Here is an 8,708-nt window from a genome sequence, read left to right on the forward strand (position 1 = left end):
CTGCCACTTGAGCCACAGCACCACTTCTGGCCGTTTTCTGTATATGTGGTGCTGGGGAATCGAACCCAGGGCCTCATGTATACGAGGCAAGCTCTCTTGCCACTAGGCCATATCCCCAGCCCGCAATCCAGATTCTTGACATCTTCATAACCTGTTGGCACTCTGATGCCACGGGTCGATTCTCTGAGGAACTCTCATACGTACAAATTTCTTTCTAAGATGCTTTCTATTACATTTTTCTTCTTTGAAACATAAAGTTCATACACTTGATGGTATTACTTCTGTAGTCCACGCATTCGGGAACGATGCACTAACAGCAGACGTTAGCAGTGGTTCTTGGATGCTCCCATGGACTCACAGGATATTTTTCACTGAGGTATGGACATGTGGTCATCAAACTAGACCACAGTACACAGGTGCTCTTTGTCACTGGAATAAGCGGCCTTGAGCATTATCGCTAGGAACAGACACATTTGGGTGATGAGGCTGGTTCACAGTTTCTAAAATAGAAACCAGGTTCTCATGTTTTGAAAGTTCTTCTGTACTAGGGAAGGAAACAATGTTCCAATTCAGAAGAGAGGGGATAGGCTCATGCAGTTGTTCTATTGTGCTCTTGAAGTGGGAGGAGTGTCACTTTACTTCTGAGGATGACACGTACCAACACAATCACAGCACTTGTCCCAAAGTGCCCCAAGGCACAGCATACAGTCTTTAGAGCAGGAACAATTTCCTTGTCCAGGCCCGCCCTGGCATAGCTCCTGAATGAGACATTTGCTCACATGACTAGCACAGAGTGCTTTGTTACAACTCTGTGATACAGGGAACCACATCAGATATGTCAGCAGGGCTAGAGGAAGCCCAACACACTGTGACTCCATGACTCTTACAAGAAGCTGATCCTATCTCCCTCCAGGAAGTGCTTCAGTGACCTTCCTGCAAAGTGTTGCCTCCTGCCAGCCCCACAGGGGGCGATTCGGAGTTGGGGTTTTGTTTTGTTTCTTTTGTGGGTTTTTTTTTTCTTTTTTTGTTTTTTTTGTTTTTGTTTTTGTGGCGATGCAGAGTTGGGGTTTTCTTTTGTGTTTTTTTTTTCTTTTTTGGTTTTTGGGTTTTGTTTTTGTTTTTTAGGTTTTTTTTTTTTTTTTGTAACATTCTAATAGGCAAGGCTGCCATATTTCACTTAAAATAGGATTGTGGACAAAGGATTCAGAGGGTTTCAGAATTGGAGGTGAATGTAGGGGGGGGTGTGGCCTGGGCCACTGTAGGTTTGTGATGATTAGCCCCGGTCCAGCCAGACCAAGATGATAGTAAAGGTTTTGGCCCTTTCTCTACGTGGGAGGCAGACTGAAGCGCACTCTATGCTTCTTGGTTGTCCTCGGGGGAAAGGTCTTTTGGATTGGCTGGGAGCCGCCACTGCAAGGGAAGGCAGTGTTGTGGGAATGGTGGCACTAGAGAGGTCCTTGGAGTGCAAGCCCCAAGCACAGTCCAAGCTTCCACTCCCCAGTACCCTTCTAGCACGTGGCTCCAGTCCAACTCTTTGCAATCACTGCTTTCCTTAATCTGACCCCTTCTCAGGGATGGATCCCAGAGACTTGGTAGGGGAAGACAGTGAGGCCCAGAGAGCTGAGCGTCTGAGCCCAGCAACAGGGCTGCTGTTAGCTGGGACAAGTCAGCCCAGCCTGTGGGGCCGGCAGGTTGCCCAGCCCACCCCCCACCCCCCATCTGCCCTGGCCCCTGACTGCCAGGGCCCATCCACTTACTTCTTCCCAGCCTTGCCAATACTTGAGCACTTCTTCCTTGGACAGCCAGTCGGCCTGCAAGGCTCCAGGGCACAGGACAGCTCATAGCTAAGACAAATGAGCCGGTGAGGAGACCAAGTGCTGTGTACAGCTCCCAGCCCGAATTGGCCTGGGCGTTGGAGCTTGTTGGCCCACCTGCCATTAGGCCCTCCAGAGTGTCAGTCCCATCCCCCTCACCCAGGTAACACAACTCCATCCCTCTGGACTCCCTCCTAGGCACAGCCCCTCTCCCTACCCCAGAGAGTGGCAACCTACCTGGCATTCTTGCTGAGCCGCTCCAGGCCCCTGAACCACTTAGTAAAATGGTGGTCCACTCGAATATTATAAAAGCGGCAACTGTGTTGCAGCTCTTTCATCTGCTTGATGATCTCGTTTTCCTGGCCATGGACAGCACAAGGGCAGTGACAGGGCTGGGCTGGCCAGGGCTGGGCTAGGCTGTCTTGGAAGGGTCCCAGCTACTCTGCTGCTCTAGCCACCCAACATCCACTGAGCCTCCCAAGGCTGCTGGGGACCTCACAGCCATGTCCTCACACTCCATCCTGCCAGCGGTGAATCTCCTGGGTGCCACCTCACAACCCACCCTGGGGTAGGACTTCTTTCTACTGCCATTGCCCCCAGGAAGAAAGAGCAGAGGGGCAGGCCTGACTGCACCACCCTGCTGGCCCCCACCAGCCCTGTCCTGTCTAGGCAGCTACCACTCACCTTGATCAATTTCTTCTCTTTGCTTCTCTCCTAGAAGGCAGAGGGCATTGCAGTTAGAATGGGGCCCTTCTGCCCTTAGGACCTCTGAGCAGGGCCTCCTCTAGCCACGGGATCCCATGTGCATGCACAAAAAGAGGACCAACTTGCACAGGGCAGGGCTGGGGACACAGGTGCAGGCAGTGTGAGGACTGACCCTTCTGTGGTAGGATGGACATTGTGGCTTCAGGGGAAAAGGCCTGGCTTGGGCCACAGGTTGTTTGTCTTAGGAAATCTGCTTCCAGGTGGAGCCCCAGATCCTCCCTTATGGGACTTGAAGTCCCAGCTGGGCTCTGTGTCCACAGCACAGGGGTCAGGTAGCTGTGAGCAGCACCTGCTGTCAGGGGCATTACACTCAGCTCAGAGGACGGCCTTGAGGCCACCAGCAGTGCCAGAGCTCAGGACGCCAGCTCTATGTGGCCAGCTAGGTCCTGGCTACTCACATTCTTGTTGTTCTCATAGTCCATCTGAATCAGGATAAAGTCTTTCAGGATGATTCTCAGATAGGGAATGATGCCGTTGCTCATCGCCTGTAGGATTGGCAGGGTGATGGTCAGAGCCTAGGGCCCACCCCTCCCCAATCCCAGCGGACTTCTCAGCCAGCCTGCATCCACACAGGGCATCCCACAGCATATGGTCCTGGAGAACCTGTGAGCCCTCTGTCCACATCCCCTCCCTGCTGCTTGCAACTCCAAACAGTACAGGTCCAGCTCTAGGCTGTTGTATGCAGAGCCCAAAGGGTAGTAGCCCACCTCTGCCCAGCATCCTCCCTCTAGACTCTGCCAAGCCCTGGCTTTGCTGGCTCTACTTCCTCCTTCCCATCTGACAGCTCACTGATCAGGGCTCCCATCTCCCATAGTGCGATCCTCCCTTCTGCTTGCCACCCTTGGGCATGAGCACCAAGGCTAACAGAGCTAGTTAAGGCTAGTGTCTTCTCTTTGAGACATCCTGGCCGAGGTCTCAGTCACTCACCATCTTTTTTTTTTTTTTTTTTTTTTTTTTGGGTTTTTTTTTTTTTTTTTGGCCAGTCCTGGGCCTTGGACTCAGGGCCTGAGCACTGTCCCTGGCTTCTTTCCGCTCAAGGCTAGCACTCTGCCACTTGAGCCACAGCGCCGCTTCTGGCCGTTTTCTGTATATGTGGTGCTGGGGAATCGAACCTAGGGCCTCGTGTATCCGAGGCAGGCACTCTTGCCACTAGGCTATATCCCCAGCCCACTCACCATCTTTTGAGACTCCCTCGGACATCCTTTGAGCAGCTTCTCCTTGGCAGCCAACTTGCTGGTCTCCTGCCGGGATAGAGCATGTTGTGAGTGAGGGCTCTGTCTTGTGCACCTTCCTAGTGCCAGTGTGTTCCTTGTGCTATGCATTTGGCTGCTGTGCAGGGCCAAACCTTTAACGGCCAAGCCAACCAATTGTAGCTCAGGCTTGGCCCCAGCATTCACTGCTGGGCATCTCCCCTGGACACGGGGCCTCCTCTGCTTGCTTCCTCAACTGCACAGTCTGCCTCCTGGCACTGAGGACTGGATAGGGTCCTCTGCTGCCTGCCTCCAATGGTGCTGACCTGCCTAACATGCGGGGTCAGTGCCTCCTCAGAACTCTACAGGGTTCACTGCTTTCTCCTTTGGGGGGCAGCACCAAAGCCAACCAGGGTGGTTAGCCTTGGGAGCTGTGTAGCCCTTCCTATATTCCAGTAGAAAACTGAAGGATACAGAAGGCTGTTGGGCTGTCCTGTGGCCTCAAGGCCTGGAGGGAAGGGGTCCATGAATCTCTGAGCAGAGTCCACTCAGCTAGCGTTTCTCTCTGGGTCAGGGTTCTCCCAGGAGGTGGGCACAAAGGGAGAGTGCCATGGCGTTCCAGAATCCTTCCTGACCCCAAGGTCCTGGCCCTCCTCAGCTGAGTAGGATGGGGTTCCTGAGTCCTGCAATATATTCCCCTGTCTCCCCAGCCCAGACCTATGGGCTGGGGCAGGAAGCTCTCTCTACCTGTGTGCTGCTGGGATAGGAGCATCCCAAGGCCTACTTGTGCACACAAGCGTGTCCAGTGTGGGAGGGGATGTGCCTTCTGCTGCTCTTTAATCGGAAGAGCTCAGGAAAGAAGAACCAGGACTTGGTTCTTTCTCACCTTCGACTTTTGGGGTTTGTTTTCCTAATTTGTTTGCAATGCCACTAACAGACCGCAGGGTGTGGGTGTCATTTGAAGGTTGAAGCTCCAAACGGCTGGGATACCACCTGAGCCAGCGGTTCATTTACCCTTTTGGGGGTTCACCTCCCAGTTTTCCTTGCCAGGCTAGCTTGGAACAGCAATGCTTAGATATCCTCTTGTCAGAGTTGGAGTTAGGTTGAGAGACAAGAGTTAGGGGTGGTTGGCCAGCCCTGTTTGTCAAGGCCTTGGGCTGTGCACAGCCTCTGCTGTGGGCTGGTAACCTCTCAGCTGGGATCTGAGCATGAGCAGCATCAGCTCTGTGGATACATTCAGAGCCCCACAGCGCCTCTGGTTTCACAATGCTGCTCTGGATGTTTGTACCCCAACCTGGGGGGCCTTATGCATTTGGCCAAGGGGCATCCCTGAAATGCCCATAGCAGAGCAGTCCTGTTCTGAACAGTGTGTCAAAACAATTAGGGGCAGGAGTCAGTGGAGGCATCCTGCACGCAAGCCTGCCTAATTTGGGGAAAGGCAGCCATGTTTCTGGGGCCTACGGCACATGTGGCAACATGTGGGTGGGTAGAAGCAGTCCCCAGTCCGGGAGATTCTCTGCTTCCCTGGACCACCATATGTTCCCCTTCTATCTCCCAACCAGAAAGGCCTCCTAGGATTCCAGGGCTCTTGACCTGCATGAGTGCCTATCAGTCAGCTCCTACCTTGCCTTTCCCCGTAAGAGAAGGGCAACCATGTGGCCACACCCCTTCAGCAAGAGTGCCCTCTCCACCTCTGCCCTCTGCCTTCCCCTCCTCATAGCATACCTTCAGTAGCAGCTCTCTACTCTTAGAGTAGTTGTTTTCAGGAGAGGTGATCTCGGCCAGCTTGTGGAATGTGAACAAGTCCTTCCTGCAGGAGCGATAGAGTGAAGGTGACAGTTGGGAAGGTGTGGGGGGAGGCAGTCGGACTCCATTTTGTATGGGCAGCAGGGTTCCCACAGGGCAGCACAAGAGTGTCCAAAACCTTTTCCTGAGTGCCCGGACCCGTGGCCCATCAGCAGTTTCTTGTTCCTGGCAGAAAGCTGTGCTATCCCACTTCCACTAGTCAGTGCTGCTTTCATTTCAACTATACACAGATGTGTGGCCACCTCAGAAAACCCGATAACCATGTGTCCGTGTCACTGGATTTACACGAGTGTGTGTGTATGTTTGTGTGTGTGTGCCTGCATTGAGTGGCCGAGGGCTGTGCCTAGGCAGCAAGTGTGCCATTTACATTCCCTGGCCTGGACTTTGGGGCCCTGCTCAGTGAGGGTGCTATCTACCTTGTGTACCCTCGGGGCATTTCCTGGTTGAATAGGGACCTACCTGGAGACCTGTTGCCAGGAACTGTGCAGACGCCAGATGGCTCTGTTCTGCAGGGCAGACATGATGGCGTGCAGGGAGGAGAAGTTCCTCAGGATGAGGCAACCCTGGGGAGGAAGATTGTGTGAGCTTTCCCTGGCACTGCTGCAACTGCTTACCCTGGACATGAGAGGGATGCTTGTAGTGGCAGGGCTTGGCAGGGAGCTAGGGCCACCCAGGCAGCTTTTGGGGCTCCACACTACAGGCTGAGGAGCAGGACAGGGGGAAGAGCCAGCCAGGGGTGACCTGGGACTGGCTGGCCCTGCCATGCATGGGCCTGGCAAGGTGGGACTGTGCTCCACACAGCACCTGAGCACAATTCCAAGAAGCACAGGAAAGAGAGATGGGAAAGGACAGCGAGAGGCCAGAGGCAGCACAGCCCATCCCCTACCTTAGCCACCTGGATCCAAAATTCCAACAGACGGGCCCTGACTGAGGCGCTTGTGTTGAGGTCCCCAAGACAGAGGGTTTTAACCAAGGACACGACGTTGTTAAAGTGTATCAAGATGGCCCGGATGCTGGGGGCCAGGTGCAGCTTGCCCTTGCTGTACCTCCGGGACCAGTTGTAGAGCAGGCATTGGATGGGCTCCGCCTTCTCAAAGAGCTCCTGTGGAGGAAGGCCCTGTCACACAGCAAAGTGCCCAGGCCTTGGCCTGGGATCCCTGTGTCCCCCCCACACCCACACCCACACGGCTATGGAACTCAGAGCAGGAAGGGAGGACACTTCAGCCTCTGGGAGTCTTGGCTCTGCTGTGCTGAACGCCCAGCACACCAAGCCCCACAGGGACTCCAAAGGAACTAAGGTGGGAAGGAGACAGTGGTGCTTGCCCAAGTGTGCTCAGTCCTCCCAAATGCCTTCCTGACCCCAGCAAAAACTTCTTTCGCCCAGGCCCAGCCAGCACATGTCTGTGTCCAGGAACACTGGCATAGATCCTACCACAAGAACTAGCGCCCTTTCCTGTCCCAGGCCTTGGCTCCCGTCAGGTCCACATCAGGTGCCTGCCGAGGGAGTAGGGAGACCACCAGCTCCTGGTACTTTAGGCTGAGCTGTATCCTGCCTGCCTCTCTTTATGCTCCAAGGCTTGAATCCACACATTTCCTTGCAGGGGAGCAGGGCTCGCCTCTTTAGGGTTTGCACTTAACCAAATGGTCCTAGACAGACAGGGGCCAGGTGGGCTGGGGCTGGGGCTGGGGCTGGGGCAAGAATCCTTGGGCTCCAGGGAAGGAAGCTCGGGCCTGGGCAGCAGAGGGCACAGGAAACCCAACCCCCCACATGCAGCCCTGCCCATCCCCTCACCATATCCATCCTGGTGAGCTGCTCCGACATCAGCTGGGGAACTGCAATCAGGGCAGGAGGCACCTTCTGGTTGCACGCAGTCTCTCTGCCCACCACAGGATGGTGGCAAGATTCTTGGGCATGAACTGCTGCCCAATCCAGCTCCGAATGCCCAGAAGTGGAGGGAGCCTGCTCCTTCACCATGGCCAGGCAGTTATGGGATTCCTGCTGAGGTCTCCAGGCAGCTGCACTGTCCTGAGCGAGCACTAGAGCACAGGTATTGCCTGCTGCTGTGGAAAGCAGGCCCAACACTGGAGTCGAGCTTCTAGGGCATTCCCTCTCAGCATCGGAGGCTGCTGTGTCCTCATGCCTGAGATCTGAAACTATGGTAGAATCTGGCCCCATTGGAGCACTCCATGATGGTGTGTGGGAAATTGGGGCTTCTACAAGGAGGAGCACAATATATAGTGCTGCTCCAACACAGAAAGCCAGAACAGGTGTTTGCACCAGAGACACCATCGCAGCCACGGGCAGAAAGATGTCCAGCTCTGCACTGGGGGTTGTGTCTCCGACACTGAATCCTGGAGCTGAGCTAGATCGTGGCTCCGCGGCAGGCCTGGAGGCTGGAGCTCCATCTACACTGTGCACCTGAGCCCAGGTGGCCGATGGCTCCAAGTCTGCGTGACACGCTGTACCTCTGACCACAGCAAGAATCATGGCTGGTACTCCAACCACAAAGAGCACCACAGCTGGTGCTCCAACAAGGTAGAACAACAGACCTAGGGTGAGAAGCACCTCCAGTTCTGCACTGGAGTCTGGTTGTTTGAGACTAAGGAGAGGAGACAAGGGAAAACTGGGCTCCTTGTCATCGCTACTTCCCATTGCTCCCTGAGCACTGTGCACCAGAGCCAAGCTGGTAGGTGACTCTGATTTGGCACAAGAATTGAGTGCTCTGAAAGCATGGAGCAGCAGCATGAGTACTCCCACAGCTGAGAGCAGCCGATCGGGTCCTCCGGAGAGAAGCAGCGCCAGGGCCAGGATCAGGAACACTGGCAGCTCAGCCCTAAAGGCGGGCTGGCTGCAAGGGAGCACGCGAGCCCAGCTGGCACACGGCTCCCTGTTGGCAGCACTCCATGCTGGAGCTCCATCAGCACCGGGGCCCCGAGCCATGGGGGAAGCTGGCTCCGATGGGACACAAGAGCCTACAGCTATCATGGCACAGAGCAGCAGAGTCAATACTCCTAATCCAGAGAGCAGCCCAGCTGTAGCTCCCAGGACAAAGAGCAACAGAGAGAAGGACAGAAGCAGCTCCAACTCAGGACTGAAGGTTGAAGAACTATCGCCTAGAAGGGGAGCCAAGGT

General features: G+C 54.9%; 1 pseudogene; it reads right to left on the reverse strand.

The window, feature by feature from the left end:
* Positions 1-229: 229 nt before the first annotated feature.
* On the reverse strand, positions 230-878 carry LOC125368184 (annotated as a pseudogene).
* Between the last annotated feature and the right edge of the window lie 7,830 nt (positions 879-8,708).

The sequence above is a fragment of the Perognathus longimembris genome, chromosome 20 (assembly GCF_023159225.1).
Source record: "Perognathus longimembris pacificus isolate PPM17 chromosome 20, ASM2315922v1, whole genome shotgun sequence".
NCBI classification, from domain to species: Eukaryota; Metazoa; Chordata; class Mammalia; order Rodentia; family Heteromyidae; genus Perognathus; species Perognathus longimembris.